The sequence below is a fragment of the Lissotriton helveticus genome, chromosome 6 (genome assembly GCF_964261635.1).
Source record: "Lissotriton helveticus chromosome 6, aLisHel1.1, whole genome shotgun sequence".
Taxonomy (NCBI): Eukaryota; Metazoa; Chordata; class Amphibia; order Caudata; family Salamandridae; genus Lissotriton; species Lissotriton helveticus.
In genome coordinates this window covers 260,752,500-260,775,277 of record NC_136067.1, presented here as the reverse complement: position 1 = coordinate 260,775,277, position 22,778 = coordinate 260,752,500, and positions in this window count along the sequence as shown.

Sequence of the window (22,778 nt, the reverse complement as noted above, 5' to 3'; positions counted from 1 at the left end):
GAAAATATGAACACAGAGAGAAGGAGTATAGGACAAAAGGAAATATAAGAAACAAGCATTTGCAATGCAATAGGTCTCGCATATGCAAGAGTTAGAGCTATAGGCGGTGTAAATGACAATGTATTCTCCCTAAATGCTGTGCAGTGCATTAGCCTTTGGGACCTTAAGAGTGTTTAACAATGCAATATATTTTCCAGGGATTGAATAGCTATACAATTACTATACACTGGGACATGCAGTCTATGTATTCCCCACAGGCATAAATGAAGACAATGTCACGCATAAACATACAAGTGGAGTAACATAAAATGTAACACTAAACACCCAGGGCTTATTTAAAAGCCCCCTGCGGCGAAGGTACAACACTTTTTTCCATGTTAAAAGTGACACCCCTGCCGCTTAAGGGTCTTGTAAATAAGACCCTAGTATATGCACTTCGGTTTTACGTTGGTAATTTTTGGGGGTAGTGGAGTGAGCTAGAGTGGATGGGTCAGTGAGAGCTTTATTGTACCAGCACCGACAGTTAGCAAGCTCAGTCAGCCGGTGTACAGTGCGCAGGAGTCAATAGTGCAAGGTGGCAGTCAGCAGAATAAGGCAATCGTTTTGTCAGGCTGTTGAAAGCCAAAACAAGCCGGTATGCATGACAAGACATGAATGTGACAAAATCAGAAATAAAGGGGGTAGGGCACAACCATGTGAGAAAGGAATACGTACATAAAGCAGCACACACCATTGAATGCAAATTATTGTGACAACTGCAGCCAACCCGTACCTCATACCGCCTCGGGTGTAAAATCTGACCCGCATTGACCTCAGTGGAAGTTCATACCTCATCCGCCTGCGCAATAAATATAAAAGTGCCTGCTTGTACTGCCACCAGGGTGCTTCCTCACCAAAGTGAAATGTCACTGGCTGCAGGCTGTCATTATTTATTTCAGCTATGCAATGGCAGAAGTAATAGCAATGTCGTTGTAGGTACTATTGCCAAGCGCTACGGTTAACTCCCAATTCAGTGCACATGTGTGCAGTGTCAGCAGAGGTCCAGTTGTTCTCACAGTGTACACAACAATGTTACACTGCCAAAGTCAGCCAGACAAGAAATCGGGAAGTCACATACCAACCTTTACTGCGGAATTAAAAGACTCTCAGGCACAGGATTCAGGCTACGGCAACATTTTCAAATCTACACGGTCCTTGGAGGTAATTAATGTTAGTGTCTTGCACATGCCGCTTCTACAGGTAGATTAAGTGATTTGCACAAAATCATAGGAGGCTGTGCCGATGCCAAGGTTTGAACCCAGTTCCCCAGCACCAAAAGTCGGCAGCTCTAGCCATGAGGGTACATCCTCTCCCCATTTAGGATTTTCTCGCTGTTTGTTTAAGGATGTGATGGCGACAACACACCTTACACCTTACACACCTTAGTGTGTTCAGTGTTTAAGACGTTCAGGCCTTTTGTCTATATACCATTGAAAAACCAACTCATCCTTTGAACAGATAGCAAACGGATGAGTCCATATTTTCCTGCATCTTTTTAAATCCCATATGTTGGATGTATTTTACAAGTGCCGTGTGTGCTGTGTAAAGAATCTGAGTGGCGTTGTGATTAAAAATCTGAAAAGGTGGACGTGATCAGTTGCGAAAGACTGAAAGCTCGAACTCTGCAAAGGAGCGCCGGTAGGTTGAGTGCTGCAGACAGTCGCCAGCTGCGCGGAACCGGCCTGCTTGGGTTTGTGTGGATTTGCTGTAGCCTTTGTGAGCTTCAAATCAATAATCAGTCAGCGTCAGCCTATCACAATATGGATATGTTTGCATGTGTTGCTGGCCTGTCCCGCCCTTCCACCCAACCTTGCCTGCTTCTTTTCGCATATATTAAGGTCACTCAAAGGCAATTCCGCTGATGGCGGCTGTGCAACCCTGTGAATTAATGAAAGCAGGTGCCATGCTGTAACATGAAAGTGGCATCAGTGTAAATAAAAGTTAGTTGCAATGTAAAGCAGGACCACAACCGGAGCCAATCACATCCAGCCTGGCCCTGACGAGGGTGGGAGGGCATATTGAGGAAGAAAGAGGACTGAAAACCCATTGGAAGCGGGGCAAGATGGTGGTTGCCGCAACCATGTGAAGGAAAGCGGCGCTCGTGTAAATTAAAGTCTGGGGCACGGCCGGCAAGTGCCACCATTGTAAGCTAAATAAAAAATAAAGAGAAAAATATAGTTATAATTGTCTCTATGACGAGCTTTTTACATGTAGATATGTGTAGATTGAATCAGAAGGGGTAATGGCAAGCTCTTGGCATTGCTGTGGGGAGGAGAAATGCGACACGGCCTGGCGACCGTGAAAAGTGCGAAATGAAAGCCTTTGATGCAGCATGGGGCGGAGCGGATCCCTTTGAAGTGAAGCGGCTGGCGGCACCACGCTGGGGAAGCAACAGATGGCTGGCTTTCATGTGCACGCGCTTTTTAGGTCAATGCGCTTGCGCATTGAGCCTTGCTTTTCACGGGCACCGCATCAAATCGCCCGATGGTTAAGCTCTGGTTAAGCCCCAATATCTCTCGCAAGCTCAATGCGCAAGCGCATTGACAGGCTCGACCTAAAAACTCAGTAGTATGAAGAGACATGGAGAAGTAAGAGAACAGAGAGGAGAATATGAAAACAGGGGGGAGTATAAGAACAGGGGGGAAAATGATGAGAGGAATATGACAATAAGAAAAGACGGCAATCTTAGTAGAGAGTGCAAAGTATAAGAAAAGAGAAGAGAAATGTGACTACAGAGAGACAAGAGTATTAGAACAAAAAGAAAAGTATGGGTAAACAATAGGGACTACCTGCAAAGAACAGCGAGAATAAGAAGAAACAGAGAATATAAGAACAGAAGAGTATATATGAAGAAAGAGGAAAGAATGTAAAAAGACACAGAGACAAAAATGTGGAGAACAGACAATTATAAAGGAAGACTGACCGTATACGGAGAGAGGGAGTACTATGAGAACACAGTAAGAACTATGACAACAGTGGTGAATATAAAGATGAGAGAAAATATAAAGAGTAGGACAAATATGCAAAAAGAGGACCAAGTATGAAAAAAAAGTATAAAAAGAGAGCAGAGTATAGGAAAAAGAAGATAGTATAATCAGAGAGGAAGGAGTAAGATGAGACAGGAGGGAGTATGGCAAGAGAGTGTAGAAAATATGCAAAAAGGTGTGAATATAATTCCTTAATGTACACACATACACAGTGTGATATTACCCCAAAAAATTATAAGACCATGCATTTTACCAAAACACATTTACTACTGTAAAACGTTTAAAAAGGAGCGAATATAGGGGCATATTATCAAGGACCGGTGTTAAAATTATCGCTGTTTTATCGTCCGGAAACTGCAGATAAAACGGACGATAATGGGCTTGATAAAACGCCCTTGTCAATGCCCATAGAAACCCATGTTCGGGTGTTTACATGGGCTTCTATAGGAAATAACAAAGGCGTATTATCAAGCCCATTATCGCCGTTTAATCGGCAGTTTCCGGCCGATAAAACAGCGATAATTTTAACACCGGTCATTGATAATATGCCCCCTAATTCCTTAATGTACACACATGCACAGTGTGATATTAGACAAAAAAATATGAGACCATGCGTTTTACCATTTACTACTGAAAAACATTTAGGTGACTATACATATTCCATGTATATAATTACTACATTTCAGTGAACAACACTGACTCATTTTCCAAATACATATCCAATTTACTACTTTATTTATTCCACTATTACATCAAACAAAATTAACAGAATAAAACAACAAAGACACACAAGGGGCTTGTAAATCAACCCAGACTATATACAGAGGGAGACAAACAAGAAAGAGGACATAACAGGGAGTATCAAGAAAAAAATTAAATATGAAGAGCATAGGAAGAAAGCGAGGAGACAGAAGGAATACGCGAAGAAATAGGAAAATATAAAGACAAAGAAGTGTAATATCACCACAGAGGACAATATAAGAAAAAGACAGTAGTACCAAAAGAGAGAAAGGAGTAAGAGTAGACACAGGGAAGTATAAAAAGAGAGGCTAGAAATTATGGAAATAGGGACAAATATAAGCCCATATTATTAAGAAATTACGACACATTTTCGCCGCTTTTATCATCAGGAACTGCTGCTAAAGCGGCGATAATGGGCTAGATAATATGGCCTTGTGAATTCCCATACAAGCCCAGGTTAACACCATAACCTGGGCTTCTATGGGATTTCACAAGGGCATATTATCAAGCCCATTATCGCCGCTTTAGCGGCAATTTCCTGCCGATAAAAATGGCGATAATGTATCGCCCTTTCTTGATAATATGCCCCATAATTCCTTTAAGTACACAGACGCACAATGTGATATTAAGCAATAAAACATAACAGCATGCATTATAGCAAAACATATTTACTACTATAAAACGTTTAAAAAGGGATGAATTTAGGGGCTTTTTATCAAGACAGGCGATAAAATTATTGCCGCTTTATCGGCAGAAAACTGCCAATAAAGCAGAGATAATGGGCTTGATAATATGCTCTATGCAATTCCTATCGAAGCCCATGTTAGATGTCCCTCACATCTAACATGGGCTTCGATTGGAATTGCATACAGCATATTATCAAGCCCATTATCGCTGCTTTATCGGCAGTTTTCTGCCGAATAAGCGGCAATAATTTTATCGCCTGTCTTGATAATATGCCCCATAATTCCTTATTGTACAAACATGCACCATATACATTTCCATACATTTTATCAACTCACCTTGCAAATTGATTTGTAGATTAATAAGAATGCCACTCACACAGTAGATATTCTTATACAGAATCTCTCTAGTTCAGTGTTTGCACCAGAACCACCAAATGGAATATTTTCCCTCTCATTTTACACATGCATACATATAAATAACCAATTAAAATCTTTCACACATTAATTCAAAACGAAACACACATTTCCATTGCTTTAACATTTCAAACCTTTCCAACTGACATAACTTTCCACCCTACCCCCAACAGATCATGCAAAAGTCAACTGTCAACAGAGGGCAAAAGTTCAGCACTGTATAAAACACTGCTTCTCAACAATTTTAGACTATGCATAATCACTTACTTATAAGTACCAATAAAAAGAAAAGGTCTCATTACAAGCAACCAACATATAAACACATAAACTTGATACATATCTGTAAAATATATATTTTTATTGATTTTTTCTTGCTTACGTACGCTTATGAAACGACTTTCAGAATTCGCACAGTACATGTACACTAAATATATCGTAAAAAAAAAAATAGCATCTATCACTAATTTTTTTCAATCCCCGGGGACCTCATCCCCTGGGGCTCAAATATAACATTCAGCACCATGGGGGAAGCCCCAAACCCCCCACGGTCCCAGCCGGCTCCCTGCATCCTTCGGGAGCCGGCATTGCTTTTTGTCAGAGAGACCAGCTTACATGCTGCTCTCTCAGTGAAAAGCAATCTGCTTTCCTATTTGAAAGAGAACTCTCGCTTTACCATAGAAGCACTTCAGGGAACACCAAACTCAACACACAGGTGAAAAGTTCATCATACATTGTTGCAAATTAAAGCAGCAAGTGTGCTTGATTTGAGAATATACCAGCTTATCTTATGTAACGTTCTTTTCTATCAGTTTTTCTTAACCAATAAAAATCAGGCTTTTAAAACACAGAAACATTCATCCTAGCTTAGTGTACAATGTTCTCGCATAACTAATCATTCCTTTTCTTTTTTCAAAACTGCATGTTGTCCACCATTTTAGAAAAAATGTTACTTTTCAAACTGCCATTTCATTTACAGAGACCTTCAGAGTGCATACAGACCTCTCTTCAAGATGCTTACAGTGTGGATTGTGGGACACAGCTATATTTTCTGGAGTCAAAAGTTCGCAGAACTGAAAGGAATTCACAAAGACCTACGTTTACCAAGTGTAGACATTAAATGGATTGGACAGAGAGGATTAAAGTGGCACCAATTGATACCATTGGTGAAATCCTTTTTGGATCTCCAACACCCTGACCTCATAATTGTGCACTGTGGTGGCAATGACCAAGGCACTTTGACAGGGGTAGGTCTGGAAATGCTTATGAAGGACACCTTTGCACAATTGATGACACTGTTCCCCAAAACTGCCTTTGTATATTCTAATATATGCCAAAGGCAGAAATGGAATCGGTCCAACCACTATTGTCCACAGATTGAAAAAGCTAGGAAACATGTGAACAAATCTGTTTCTGCCTTTCTCCGAGACTATAGAATGGGGTCCTTCTACCACAACAATCTACATTTCAATATCCATGACATCTATAGGAGAGATGGTGTACATTTTACAGATGAGGGAAACTGAGTCTTCCTCTTGAACTTTAGACTCTGCATAAACAATAAACACAAGGGCTCTTTTTAGAGCCATCCAACATCTAAACACATACACTTCATAAATATCTTAAAAATATTCTTCTTTTTCATCCTTCAGTACGCTTATGGGACGACTTCCAATCTTCGCACGCTACGTCGTCCATACGTGCTTGGTACATGTACGATAAATCTAACATAAAAAAATTGTCTTCATCACTAATTTTTCATAATCCCCGAAGAACCCCATCCCCCGGGGCTCAAATGTAACGTTGCGGACTGTGGGAAGAGCCCCAAGGCCTCCACGGTCCCAGCTGGCTCCCCACTTCCTGCGGGAGCCGGCATTGCTTTTCGTCAATGACAGCAGCTTACATGCTTACATTCTACATTCAAAGATGATTTTAACAGTTATACATTTTATAAAATAATATAGTACTGCACGCTAAAGGAGAAAAGTCAGCACAATTATAATAGAATAGAAAATAGAAAAAAAAGAATACTTCTACACTCAACAAACTCGTAAGCACACTTCGCAATTTATTTTAAAAGCACCCTACCACAACTAGTTTTTGAAACGCATTATACAATAAAATGCGTTACAAAATAGGCTACATACATAGTGACTGTACCGAAACGTCGCATGGAAAAAAAAAGCCACTCTTACGCTATCAGTAAAACACAACAACAGTACAAGGCCCAAATTTCCATTGTAGAGATTTCTTAGTTGCAGGTCTAGTTGTCAGATCGACACACACACTCCCTCATGGCTGGAATACACCCACACCACAACCATTCAGTGTATTTGTCACTACACACGTGACCCAATGTATAAAAAACACGGTGCGCACGTGTTGTACGCCATTTTAGAGTTGTTCCCAAACCACCGAACAAGGGACCCACTACCACATGCGTAGCCTCTTTGGTCACTGAGTTACTGGTGCCCGAAGCACTGAGCGGGTGAAGAACCTGCGATGATGATGATGATGGGAGCACGAATATGTCGTTAGCCATACAGATATCAAGACTCAGCACCATATATGAGACTTCTTTGTCGGAGATCGGGACTACATCATGAAGAAGGTCTCTTTTCCACGAAAAGGTGAGCAGTGAGGCTTGAGTATGCATCGGAAGGAGTCAAAGGGTTGTAGCTGACAACATACAAAAATGCGACTTAGTATTTTAGACAAACGTACTCCTACATAATCTATTAATTTACATGTTTACATTTTTTTTCCCAATAGCAATAACGTTTTTCTAATCGCTGAAATGTCCGGAATATATTCACAATACAAACAGTTCGTAGAAATGTGACAATCAACGTCTCAGAGCCGGACTGGCTACCGGGCATTTTGACATTCTGCAGAGCTGGGGGCTGATGTCACTGCGGAGGGGGCTAATTTCGTAGATGGAGACCTGCGTTTGCTTCGAAATCCACACACACGCAGGTCCCCATCAACGAAATCAGCAATCAGCTCTGCAGAATGTCAAAATGCCCAGTAGCCAGTCCAGCCCTGCGAACGTCTAAAAAATCGCGATATTATCTAACTCCAAATTAATATTGTAACAATTACCAATCATAACATCTTTCTTTTAATATCTTTTAGATGTCCAGCTTCATGATGGATTATGTAACGCGGACGACGGCAATAGCACAAGGTGAGCAAAGAAGCTTGTTTCTGAAATGACAACTTATCTGTCAAAGGAGAGAATCTGTAGTACGCAGCAAGCGCAAAAAAAACATTGGGCTAAATGGCTTCAGCTAGGATGACATAGCTTCCTGGGCCCACACACAGTCGCACCCGAGAATGTCACAGGTCTTTCAAACACATTATGCTTGTTAATGAGGCTTTGATATCCCCCCGCTTACAGCCCCTGCAGCTCCACTCTTGCTTGAACTTAAGCCCCCACCCCAAATTTTTTCGAGCCCCTCCACCCCCGATATTTTTGACTGTGATTGTGCCTCTGGCTTCACGTACCCCTCCCCTGTCGTGTGTGTCTCTCCCACGTTTTAATGTCCTTTTTTCCCTTTCTCTTTCTTACTCTCTCACATCGTTTCTATTTCTTTTTTAAAGTTTTGTACTTTGCTGTCTCCACTCTGCTCTGTACAACCTTATCTAAATTGAAATGATTAACTCTCTTGATTACAGTGAAGGTTTCTTCCACACGTAGACCACCATCTTTTAATCACTCTCTGTGACATAATTTCTCTTTCTCTTTTAAACTTATAGAAAATGCTGTCGCCTTTGATGTGTATAAGCAAAGTTGTCTTCAAGTTGTGAATTCCACTTGCCGCAGTGTCTATACAACGGTAAGCACAGAGGCCTAAATATACAATGCCTTCATTACAATGCATTAGAAATAAGTTGGCCTATTTACAATCCTGTTCTGCCACTTTTGTGTCACTAATGCAATAGGCACTTCCATATAGACACCACTTGAACGCGGCACTATAACGGAACTGAAATGTACTAGGCACAATGCACACGTAAAACTGTAGTGTTCATTAGTGAAAGGAGACAGTCGGCAGTGTGCAGCAGCTTCACTGTGTAAAATGTATAATTACCTCCGAGCAGTGACAACAGATAGGTTACAAAAGTCTGACAAACAGATCTACAAGCTTATTACGCCACTTTTCTATCACTTTTAACATGGGAAAAGTGACACAAGCAGCTTCTAAATCTACGTCTGACTTTTCAAGAAAAAATATCAACTCCAGACTGTGCGAGACAGTTTTAATGTTGTTTTCTCTCTCTCTCTCTATCTCTCTCACTCTCTGTGACATTATTTCTCTTTAACTTTTAAACTTATAGAAAATGCTGTCTGCTTTGACGTGTGGAAGAAAAGTTGACTTGAAGTTGTGAATTCCACTGGCCGCAGTGTTTTCAGCCGCAGTGTTTATACAACGGTAAGCAAAGAGGCTAAATATACAATGCCTTCATTACAATGCATTAGAAATAAGTCGGCCTATTTACAATCCCGTTCTGCCACTTTTATGTCACTAACCCAATAGGCACTTCCATATAGACACCACTTGAACGCGGCACTATAACGGAACTGAAATGTAGTAGGCACAATGCACACGTAAAACTGTGGTGTTACCTTCATTTGTGAAAGGAGACAGTCGGTAGTGTGCAGCAGCTTCACTTTGTAAAATATATAATTACCTCAGAGCAGTGACAACAGATAGGCTACAACAGTCTGACATACAGATCTACAAGCTTATTACGCCACTTTTCTATCACTTTTAACATGGGAAAAGTGACACAAGCAGCTTCTAAATCTTCGTCTGACTTTTCAAGAAAAAATCTCAACTCCATACTCTGCGAGACAGTTTTAATGTTGTTTTCTCTCTCTTTCTCTCTCTCACTCTCTGTGACATCATTTCTCTTTCTCTTTTAAACTTATAGACACTGCTGTCTCCTTTGACTTGTAGAACAACACCTGAACTGAAGTTGTGAATTCCACTGGCCGCAGGGTTTGGCCACAGTCTTTATACAACGGTAAGCACAGAGGCCTAGATATACGATGCCTTCATTGCAATGCATTAGAAATAAGTTGGCATATTTACAATGCCGTTCTGCCACTTTTGTGTCACTAACGCAGTAGGCACTTCCATATAGACACCACTTGAACGCGGCACTATACCGCAACTGAAATGTACCAGGCAAACTGCAAAGGTAAAATCGTAGTGTTACCTTGACTTGTAATGCTTCAGCTCATTTAATCACATCTACATAATTTTAAACTCTAATTTTCTTTTTTGTTTTGCAGATTACCAATCGTACGTCTTTTGGAGTCAACTTCACATTTTGTTTATACTATTGTATTTTTAAAGTTATTTTTCTAGTTGTTTATTATATAGTTATCATTAAGTTTAGTTTACAGTTATTCTTTTAATAAAACTTAATAAAAAAAACTACATACTACTTTTTCTTTGTGTGGGGGTGACGATCCACAATAAAAATAATATTAATAATGTTGAAGTACTATAGTAAGATGTTCAAGACTAGGATTGAAAAGTACTAAGTTATATTTTCTCTGGATACACTACAACATGGTAAAGAAATCAAACTAATACGAAACAATGTGGACCACATTTACAAACCTCTTGCGACACTTCCCCATGCAATGCCTACCCTCCTACAAAATTAAGTGAGTGGGCCTCAATGACGCTCCTCTAATCACGGAAACAATAACCCCACAAAAATTTCTATATTGTATGAGAGGAGCTGTGTGGCCCTCCGCCTGGTGCCCTGGACTCCACCACGTCCAGACCCGGTTTCTGCAGTGTCCTGGGGGAAACAGCCATTACAACGCCTGATCGTCACCACGAAGGCAGTAGCACGCATATGGCATTACCACACATGCTTTTACAACTAGTATGCATTTACCACGCATGATAAACGCATAATCTTAATAATGTCTTTCTTTTGATGAAGACGCGTTGTAATGACTGTAGCTTACGTCCTTCAAATTAGTTTCTACCAAGTCTCATAAGATCGGAGGCCAAGGACAAACACCGTGGTGTTTGTGGCAGGAAACCTCATCGATCACAGATAAAATATGCGGAAGGTAAAATGAAAGTAACAGGTATAATAAAAATAACGGAGGAAAACTACTAAAATGGCGGTGGACGAAGTATGTAATCAACGTTTGGCGCCTCGACACTACATTTAAAATAAATACAAATACAATACGTTTATTAATATATTACAAAGGTATAGCAGCGAATGACACACATGACCCGAGAAAAGAAAGCAGCAAATTTAATACCTGAAATGAGGAGAGGTTTGCTTGGCGAACTTGAAGAAAAAGAAAAAAAGTGCGCTTGGAAACAAGGCTGCGCATGCGTAGAGAGAACGTCCTTCAAATTAGTTTCTAGGTATACGTGTAACCAAGTTATATTGGAGGCCAAGGACAAACACTGTGGTGACTGTGGCAGGCAATCTCATCGATCACAGAGAAAATATGCAGAGGGTAAAATGAAAGTAACATGTATAATAAAAATAACGGAGGAAAACGACTAAAATGGCGCTGGACGGAATATGCATTCAACGTTTGGCGCCTCGACACTACATTTCAAATAAATATAGATACAATATGTTTATTAATATATTACAAAAGTATAGCAGTGGATGACACACACAACCCGGGAAAAGAAAGCGGCAAATTTAATACCTGAAATGAGGAGAGGTTTGCTTGGCGAATTTGAAGAAAAAGAAAAACGCGTGCGCTTGCAAACAAGGCTGCGCATGCAGAAAAAAAAAATGGAAACTTTTACATACTATCGTAGAAATATAGCTCTAAAAATTGCCCCCGGAATTTGCACCCCGAGACCTAATGAATAAGATGGACTTCTAGTTTTTTTTCCCTTTTCCACCACGTACGAGTACCATACACGTACGCCGCGATTTTTTATTTTTAAAAAAATAAAAATTGACCCTAAAAATCCATGTAGGATCCCTTGAGCAAGCCTAGAGGGTCAGGATGTTTCTACCCTGCACCTTCTCCTTATTTCTCAACTTTGTTTTACTGTTTTCTTGTGACTAGTGACGAACAAGATGGCTGCCAACACTTCCTGGTTTCGAGTGTTGACAGACAGTTGACAACCAATCAGCATGCAGGTCGTGCTCGTAATTGTACGGGTTTCCGTACGCGTGCAGAACTCCGTCTCTAGATATCGCTATGATTTTACTTGTAGTTTTCTCAGAAACTACTGAACGGATTTACACCATTTAACAAAAAGCACAATTTGCGAACCGAACTCTACCTCTCTGCCAAATTGGCTGTAATTCCGTTCAGAAGTTCGGGCTGTAGCCCTGGCTAAAGGTCCTTATGGAAAATTGCATGGGGAAAACAAGTTTTGGGACTCCCCTTTTTTCACGGCCCCCACTTGACGAATCACCCCCAAACTTTCAGGGTAGGAGCGGAACCAAGCAGGCCATTTTCTTGGAGAAATTCACGAAGATTCGTCCACCGGCGCCAAAGTTATTCCAAATAGAATGTTATGGATGCCCTATGGAAACTAGGTCCTAACTATAACTACCTACTGGCGACCGCCAGTAGGTAATATAGATATCTCTATATATAGATATATATAGAGATACATATAAATAATGATAGATATTACCTACTGGCCAATGCCAGCAGTTAGTTACAGTTAGGACCATATCACCATGCGTTTTTTGACTTGCCTATATCTTTGGCACTGTCTAATGAATCTTCATGGAAAAAGTGTACTGTGATTCTTGTTGCACATGGAAAGTTTTGGACTGATCTGTGAAGTGGGGGCTGAGAGAAGAGGGGGTTAAAAAAGTGTATTTCTCAAGTTAATTCCCATAGGAGCTTTGGACACAACTACAGCCAGAACCACTGAACGAAATTACACTAAATTTGGCAGGAAGGTGTATTTTGGTTTCGTTGAGTAGTTGTTGAGAAATAAGAATATCTGTGGCCGTGGCTAATTCGCGATGATTTTGCAATCAACCGAGAGTGCGTCTGCCCACAGGAATATTGTGATTGGCTGGCAGGACCATGAGCAGAGAGTTCGGCCACCATCTTACCCCATCGCAACAGTCCCCGGGGCTGAATCCAAATGGCAAAAAGTGGCACAAGGGGTCAGGTTGCATATGCCCTGATCCCCATGAGAAGAATATAGGGGTGTTTAAGGAACACCTTATCAGTATAATATGTCGTAAAGAAAGTGGTTTTCGGCCACAATGTTAGCGAATTCGCTGCAACCGTCCAGCATGCCTCTGTGTAATGTTGCTACAAATTTGCGAACATCAGTGAAAAAAATGATTACAAATATTTATACGTCCACCTTTAGGCACTCACACACCCAGTTACAAACCCACTCTGAGACTTACCCACCCACTCATAGACCCACTGAGATACTTATGCACGCACTCACTGACCCACTCATAGACTCATGCACCCACTCACGTACCCACTCAGAGACTCATAAACCCACTCACTCCGACATTCATATACTGACTCACATGCCTACTCATAGACTAATGTACCCACTTACAGATCCACTCAGACACTCATGCACCTACTCAGAGACTCATGCATCCACTCACACACCCACTCACAGACTTATGTAGCCACTTACAGACCCACTCAGAGACTCATGCTCCCACTCACAAACCCACTCACAGACTCATGGACCCACTCACAGACTCAGGCAGAGACTCATGCATCCACTCACAGACCAACTCACAGACTCATGCACCCACTCACAGACTAGGTCAGAGACTCATACATCCACTCACAGACCCACTCAGACACTCATACACCCACTCAGAGATTCATTCAGCGACTCAAGCACCCACTTACAGGTCCACTCAGATGCTCACTCGCCTACTAAAGACCCAGTCAGACAATGATGCATCCATTCAGAGATCCACTCAGAGAATGACGCACCCAGTTACTGATCTGTGCTTCCAAGCTGGGCTTGGTTACATCCCCCTGAGGGCACTCCAGTTATATATTTTCAAAAAGATTGATGGATCCAATTCTTATTTTTCATTCAAAATTTACTTTTATGCTGTTTTGTTTTTCATTAATTTCAAAAATAATCTTTTTTTCCAAGCATCCATTTTAAATCAAAGACGCTTTCCTATGTCTGAAAACGTCCAATGCATTTCGAGCATGAAATGCTCTTCATCAGGGATATCAATCTAGAATTTAAATAAATCATAATGCATAAATGATTCAAGACCTTCTATGTAAACCATATGTATAATAGTATTGTCTTTCAACATATCATGCATAATTCAAGTGGCTTGTGTGCATATATACCCATGCCTGTAAAAACCTATGTGGATAAAAACTGTAGAAGCAAATGTGTTGTGCAAAACGAATTTTGAGTTCCGTGTTAATAAATTGTGAGGGAGTTTGTTCATGGACTGTGCTCGTGAGAAAAACGATCGTAAAGAAACGATTTTTGTTATGTGAACAAAGTGGTTCTAATGCCTATCACATTACTCACATTTCGAAGTTCGGGGTTTGTAGTTCATAGGAATGACTGTGGAAACATAAACATATCGTTTTCAGAATGTGTTGATCATCGGGATTGTGAACAAGAGTTGCGGTCGCGTTCGTTAGGAGCGCTTCTATGCCGAGCGTTAAGACTTACTTGTATTAAAAAGTGACAGTCTTCCTAGACGATTACCCGCAAATTCATGTTGCGGGTGAGTTTTCTTCGGTATTTCGGATGCTCCCGATTGTAGTTTTACCGGTATTTTGTTGACGGGTTAAGCTCACGCGGTGGCGTGATGACGCGGTTCTTGTATTTATCATTAAAAGAAAAGACGGACTCAAAGCGTGCCTGAAGTGGCGGACATCTTAAGGAGTCTATGTCTGTGTTCTGCCATTTCCAAAGATAGTGAATATGTCGCAATATTTTATGTGTGGGCCACGGAGTGTGAGAATTGCTGTGTACATATGAAGGTTGAAAAAAAAATGAATAGTTTAAAAATACAAATAAAAATGAATACATTTGAAAAAATAAGCTTGTGTTTATGGGTGTTTAAATGTGTTAAAGACAAATACATTATTATGCATGGTTAAAAATAGCAACAACATACTGATACTAGGTGCAAAACCATAAGTCCTGGTACTTAAAGGTAGCGGGAATATTCGATTCTCTCATTCAGACCATGTGGTCTGTGTGACTGTAGTTTCATGATCCAAACGTTCTCACGTCTCAGTAGGTGTTTATTGTTGTTTCTACCTTCCATTTTCACGATTGTATTCAAGATTAAAAATCTCAGGTGAGCAACGTTGTATTTTTGTTCCAGAAAGTGTGCGGCAACTGATGATTTCATATTACCAGTCCAGATGTTAGATTTGTGTTCATTAATTATTAATCATATCTTCCTCCCTGTTTTCCCCACATATATTTTGCCACAAGGGCATTTTATTAGATAAACGACATTTGTGGTTTCACAAGTCGCAGTTACCCGAAGTTTGATATTATAGCCCTTCATTGGATGGGTGATGGTTGTTCCACGATTAATGTTATTACAATTCTGACAATTTAAACACGGTCTGGTACCGCAATATGATTTTTTGTTTTATTATTTCTCCTTGGTTCTGATCCCTTGTGTAAGCGAAAATTGGAGCTTGTGAGAATCCTTGGTTGAAATCTGGCTCCATTGCTAACATTGGCCAATGTATCATGATGATTTTTTTTAAATTGATTGCTCGATGTGAAAAATCTTGATACCACCACTGTCCTGGTGTTTTCTTGTTTTATGGTCGGGTTTAAGGCTTTCTCCCGTGGGGTGACTTGACATTTCTTAATGGCGTTTTCCATAATGGATGGAGGATATTCTCTGTTTGTAAATCTTTTAGCCATTTCATTGATCCTCAAGTTCACCTTATTGGTGTCTGATACTATTCTTTTAATTCTCATCATTTGTGATGTTGGTAAGTGAGATTTGAGAGATGTTTGATGATGACTTGAGTAATGTAGAATGTTGTTTCTGTCCATTTCTTTATGATAAATGTCTGTTTCCAGGCCTTTTGCTGTTTTGCGAACCAGTACATCTAAGAATGTGATTTGTGTAAGTGATATTTCACTGGTGAACTGGAGATATGTATTAAATGTATTCCATGTTTCAAAAACAGTTGCGATCTCTTCCTGTGAGTCGAGCTTTGGAGCAGGGAAACACCTGGTAGACTCAGAACACAGGAGAGTGAGCGTGCACGGGAACTGCAGCTGCTCTCCCGGGGCCTGGGAAGGGCGTGTGCCGCCGCTGTGTGCGCAGACGTTTTGGAGACAGCGACAAGCAAGATTCAGCGGCTCCGGGGACCGTGTGACCGCTGGGGGGGACACGACTCCCCGCCGAAGAGGCTCCCCTGTTGCAGCCGCTGAGTTCGGGGCGCAAGTGAGCAGCACCCGGGGCGTAGTCCCTCGACGTGCCTTCTCGAGCCAGGATCCCGGTGGAAGCTTCTCCAGTAATTGTTTGTGGAATCCGGCGGGTGGCCTTCGGGGGACTGCAGACTACCTGACCAAGCCATGAGGGGAACGGATTTTGACATCTACTTCCAGGGGAAACAGCGCAAGCCTGCCACCCTAGCCCCATAAACATCGCGGAGGGGAGCGGAGGCCCGAACTACATATCCCAGAGGCCTCTGCAAGGCGCAGAGCCAGTGACGCTGTTGGAGGGCACCAGAGGCCCTCAAAATCGGCCCGGTCCTCCCGCAGCGCGGGTCTGCAGACAACCTGACCAAGCCGTGAGGGGAACAGCCATCGACATCTACTTTCCAGGGGAAACAGCGCGAGCCTGCCACCCTAGCCTCATAGACATCGCGGAGGGGAGCGGAGCAACTGGAGTAGTTCTGAGGCCCGAACTACATATCCCAGAGGCCTCCAAAAGGCGCAGTGCCACTGACGCTGTTGGAGGGCACCAGAGGCCCTTAAAACCGGCCCGTAAGAGGCTGGCTGGGTCACCCCCCTTAATTTTGGAATCTTGGTCCCTGTCTCTTCTTGCAGAACATAAGGTACTGTAACCCCTTTTAAAAATCCCTTGCAGTCCTGACTTTTGTCGTAATCAATTCTATTATTCCTGTGATGGCCCCACCGATTCCCGCTCTACGTGCACAAGGGAAACGCGCTTGTGCAATGAAGCGCTCTTTACCACAGGCCAATCCTCCTTCACCAACAGTCCCTACAGCAATTGACCTAATTCTCCAAAAGGCGATAGGAGTGGTAACTTCTGAAATCGAATTGACCGAAAGACGCCTTTCAATTACACCTGATTGTTTTTCACTCGTTTCACCCCTTCTAACTGATGCAACGAGTTCACCTGAACAAAATGTGTGTCAAAATTCGGCTCCAGTCAGTAATGAACCCAAGATTACATCAAGCTTAGATCTTGGATCTGAGGGTTCCTCCCCTACTGCCCGTATACCAAGGAAAAGGAATGTAGGCAGTAACCGGGGCCCCAAAGGAATAAAAACAAGGGGGGGGCCGTTAGAGGTCCCGAGAAGTCAACAAAAAGTGGTGCTGCCCAGTCGAATGTCAGCAATTCCCTGCTAGAACAGACCTGCCCCCCCTGGGCCCAGGCTTTGATGGTTGATTTCATGGCCCAGTGTAGAATGATGGTAAGGGAAGAGATCAAGCCTATTCTTCAACATCTGCAGAAATTTACGTCCCCTAAAAATCCATTGCAAATACATCCTAATAAGGAAGCTACCACTAACTTGACTGGTAGTTCATATAACGCGGGGCCACCTAAATCCCAGGAATCACTTTTGAGCTTGCAATCTGAGCTACCCAAAGCCGGTAAAGTGTCCCACAATGAGGTTCCTTCAATTCATGTAGTTAGCAATACAACAGGTAGTGGAGGGTCTCCTATCCCTGATCAAGGTCCCGCTCGATTAGTGTTAACCCAAGGATTGCAGGGGAATTATTCAAAGCTGTCGAAGCCGTCCATTGGGCATAAAACCCAATCTGGTAAAGACACAATTAATGGTGATTCAACTGTTTTGCCAAATGCTGAGGGGAATGCAGGGGGTGGTGATGGTATGATTCAGCAATCCCCACTTTCTATAATTAACCTCCCCCTGAGGCTGTTCCTTACGTAATTATCCTGGCAGGAATTCCGGAACTTAAGGTAAGCCCCAAAGAATCCCAGCTAGAACTTCGCAACAAGATTTTGTTTTGGCTGGTGAAGAATAAGCAGTTTTCGTATGACATGGCAAGAGAGATCTTGTTGGTTAGGGGGGTTGCATGCATGGGTTCCACTCAGAAGCCTATTGGTGGAGATTGTGTAATCATCAACTTTAGGAATCCAGTAACCACCCAAGGAGTAGTGTCACATGTCTCATTCCCTAGTAATCATCTCTCGCCTATTAGAGCCCTCACCCTAGATTTTTTCTACCCAGGTTCATGGAGGGTGGGTTTTTCCCAGCCCCTAAAAGGTCTTGATAGACGGGCTATGAATTTTTGCAACCCATCTACTTCTCTGTATCCAAATCTATCTCTTTTTAGTGTCCCCGTATCCAATCGGTTTGCCCCATTGGAGGACCTTGACTGACTGACTGGGCGGGACGTTCTAAATACTGTTATACCCCCACACAGGTCACCTGATGTACCATCCACCAAGGGTCCATGCCCTAGTAACCTAGGGTCTGGTACCAATTCTCCCAATGGGGACCCTTTAGTAAGTTTGGTTGAACCAGAGTTAGGTACAACCGAAGGCCACCACCAGCTCGTCTCTTGCTCATGGAGATGGAAACTATCAATCTTTATAGTGAAAATACTGTTAGTCTTTCGGTTGGGCAAGCTCCGGGTATTAGAATTTCAACAAAAAATTATGGCGGGGTGATGCGTTGTGGTGATAAAATCTCTATTTTGTCCTGGAATGTGGCAGGGCTCTCTAACAAAGTGCTCAGCCCTGATTGGGGACTTTTTATAGATACGTTTGATATATGTCTCCTTCAGGAGACGTGGTCTAGGGAAAAGTTCCATAGGTTGGGATTTTCGTCAGTTAATAATCTGGCTTCGATTGGTCTGAGGGGAAGACCATTTGGAGGCATTACCATCCTTGTAGGCTCCCATTTAGGATGTGCAGTGGCGCAATTAAATTCCTCCTCATTAGATCTTCAATGCATTAGACTTTCTTTACACCCAAATTTAGTGTGACCCTCATCAATGTTTATTCCCGTCCCACCAGGCTGGTAAAAGAATTGCCTACTCTGGATAGCTTAGATAACCTTATTGCTAAGGTTAAGGGGGAGAGTACTTTGATGATTGTTGCGGGAGATTTTAATTGTCAATACGAACCGCTCCCTGGATGATTGAACCCATTTCTAGTACTGAGGATTCACTATGGTCCATTCCAGATTTGCAAGTACCCCCGATTAGCCGATTAGGGCATGGACACCAATAGCCCTTCAAATGAATTCCATTACCCTGGCCCACTCTTTGAGAGCCTGTAATGGTCGTTCTCAATCTGATTTAGAGGGTACCAATACTTTCAATCGCCCAGGACAGTCTTCCTGCATTGATTACATTTTGGTTGGGATTAGTTCCTGGCCTAAGGTCATTTATTTTGTGCTTCTCCCACGCCACAATAGTGACCATAATGCTCTGGTACTCGACATAGGCCTTCCCGAGATAGGTTTAGACTTGGGTGAAAGAGAGGACAATGGGGAGACTCCACTATTATCCAATAATAGAAGAAGGCTTAAATGGCCAATGGTGAAAAGATCCCCTGAATTAATGAGTACCCTCTACCAAGTCGTTCTATGGGCACTCGATGATCTTAGTGATTTACTAGAACAGGGGCAGGAAGCATCACCTAATCAAATCCATAATATTCATACAGGTCTAGTGACCACTCTCACACAAATACTTAACCCCCCTATGGGCAAATTAAGGAAAAATAGGAAGGCCACCTCATGGTATGATTCCAACTGCAAGATAGCCAAGGTGGCACTCCTGGCTGCAATCAAAGCCATGATTAGACCATTAATAAAAGTAAAGAGGCTTGAGTATAAGAAAGTCCAGTCTGAGACCAAACAGACCTGGGAGAATTCCAAATGGTCTGCTATTAAAAATGCCCTTGGGTGTAGGGATATGAGGGAACTTTGGATTATAGTTAGCTCTGGTGGCAAGGATGGTCAAAAGGTTGATGTCTCTAATATCGCACCGGAGAGATGGTTGGAACATTACCAGAAGTTATATGCCCCTCCGGATGTAGAAAGTCTCCCAGTAGGTCCTCCAGAACAGCTACTATAACAGGACTTGGAGCTAAACAGCAATCTGGACTTTCCCCCTATAGTTTCTTCTATTAATGAATCGATAGAGACCAAATTCACAATGAAGGAGATTGAACTTGCTATAAATAGGCTCCCAGCTGGCAAGGCGCCTAGCCTTGACAAAATACCTGGCGATCTTTTTAAAGACCAAACCGGGATCTGGGTCCCTTATTTCTATATCTTGTTCAATGCTATACATCTGGGCTCTAAATTACCTGCTACCTGGGTAGGAGCTGAGATCATACCGGTGTTTAAAAAAGGTTCTCCTCTTCTTCCGGTTAATTACCGTCCAATCAGTCTGATCGATGTAAGCCAAAAAATATTCTCACGTATTATTCTCGATCAGCTTCAGATTTGGATGGAGGAACTTCAGATTTTCAGCCCCTTTCAGGACGGTTTTAGGGAAAAGACTTCCACGGTCGACCAGATACTACGGCTCCAACTTCTCTATTGGAAGACTGTGAGAGTAGAGGGTGGCAGCCTCTTCTTAATTTTTGTTGACCTCAAAACGTCCTTTCATTTGGGCTGTTTTGGAGGATATGGGGGTTCCAGCTTATCTTCTTCACATCATCAAGAGACTCCACTCAGATAATTTTGCCCAAGTCAGGAGTGGTAAATGGGGTAGCCTTACACCAGTCAATAGAGGAGTTAGACAGGGGTGTGTGTTGGCACTCACCCTATTCTGTCTTTTCGTCAATGCATTGATTTCCCACCTTAAGGTGGACAAAGACATTGACGCCCCTAAACTGAAAAACAAACAGGTGGTGGCATTGATGTTTGCCGACGACACTCTTCTATTGTCAAAATCACCCATGGGTATTCAACGTGCCCTGGACAGCTTCGCAAATGTTTACCATATAGGGGGTTGAAGATTAATACTCAAAAAACCAAGTTTATGGTCTGTAATCCATCTAAGGCCAGATGTCCCAATCCCTATTTAAATGGTATAGCATTGGACAGGGTCACTGTTTTTGAATATCTAGGTATCACTCTTACTGATAAAATGGATTGGGCGCCTCAACTTGCAAAGGCCAAACTTAGACTAGCCCAGATCACGGGTGGTATTTTAAAAATTGCACCGAGAATCCACTTTTAAGCCAGTTGCTCCCATTATAGAAATTTACAAAGCACAAGCTAGGGGAGCAATTTTATATGGTGCAGACCTTTGGGACCATTGCCCGGTTGATGGCATCAGTAAGACTGAAAATCAATTCTTAAGAACATTGCTGGCTCTGCCCTCTAGTACCCCCTTCACCCCCATGAGAATGGATTTAGGTATCAGACCAATACAAGATGAAGTCGCCCTGCGCCCTGTTACTTATTGGCGCAGACTTTTGGTAACCCCTGAATTAATACATACAGCCACTCACAGAGACATATATGTACTCAAGCACCTAGTGATTGACCATTACAGGCACTCACATACCCAGTCTCAAATTTTAAAATGTTTATATTTGGAAAACAAATGAAAAAACCTTATAAATTCACTGAAAAATACAAAGGTTACAGGGATGCTATACTTCAGAAATAGAATAATAAAAACCTTTAAAATTCACTGAAAAAAACAAAGGTTACAGAGGCGTTAAAGTTAGGCTTACATTTTACTGATACAAAACTAATGAAATTCAACAGTTATAGTTTCCTGAGGTAACTATAGTTTCCTGAAGTAACTATAACAATGCCTGCAATGCACTGCTCATGACTTCACATATTATATAACTCATGACATGGTCAGTGACATCACGGATGATATCACTCATGGCACCTCTAATGACAGAGCTGATGATATCACTGATAGCATCATTGACAGAAAAACTCACAAACTCACTCAACTAGTCACATACCTATTAATATACCAATACAGTACTCATACATTCACTCACCCATCCATAGAGCCACTCACACACCCACTCACTCATTCATATAGCTACTTATACAACTACTCACTTACCGATACACCTACTCATACAACCAGTCACTCACCCATACATCCAATCACACAGCCATACAATCACCCATACGCCCACTTATTCACCTATACAACCACTCACGCCCACGCTCTCACTTAACCATATAGCCTCTCAACACAGCCATTCACTCACCCATAGACCACTCACACACTTTCTCACAAACCTACATAATTAGTTACATACCCATTCACCCATCCATACAAGCACTCACACATTTGCTCACTCATCCATAAAGCCATGCACGCAGACACTCACTCTCCAATATAGCAACTCACTTAACCAAGCACCCACTCAAAAAGCCACCCACTCGCCCATACAGCCACTTACACATCCACTCACTCACTCATACAGCCGTTCACACACCCACTCACTCAACATTACAGTCACTCACACACCAATCCATCCATCCATACAGCCTCCCACACACGCTCACACACACATGCACACACTCACTCACATACTCAGTCACCCATACAGCCACTTACACAGCCACTGAGGGCCTGATTACGAGTTCAGCGGTCCATTGGACTGCTGAGCCAGTGGTGGAGGTGCAGTGGTGGTCAGGGATCACTGCACCAGTGGTCTGACCACTGTATTACATGTACAGCAGCCAGACCATTCGGGGATTGCTCCA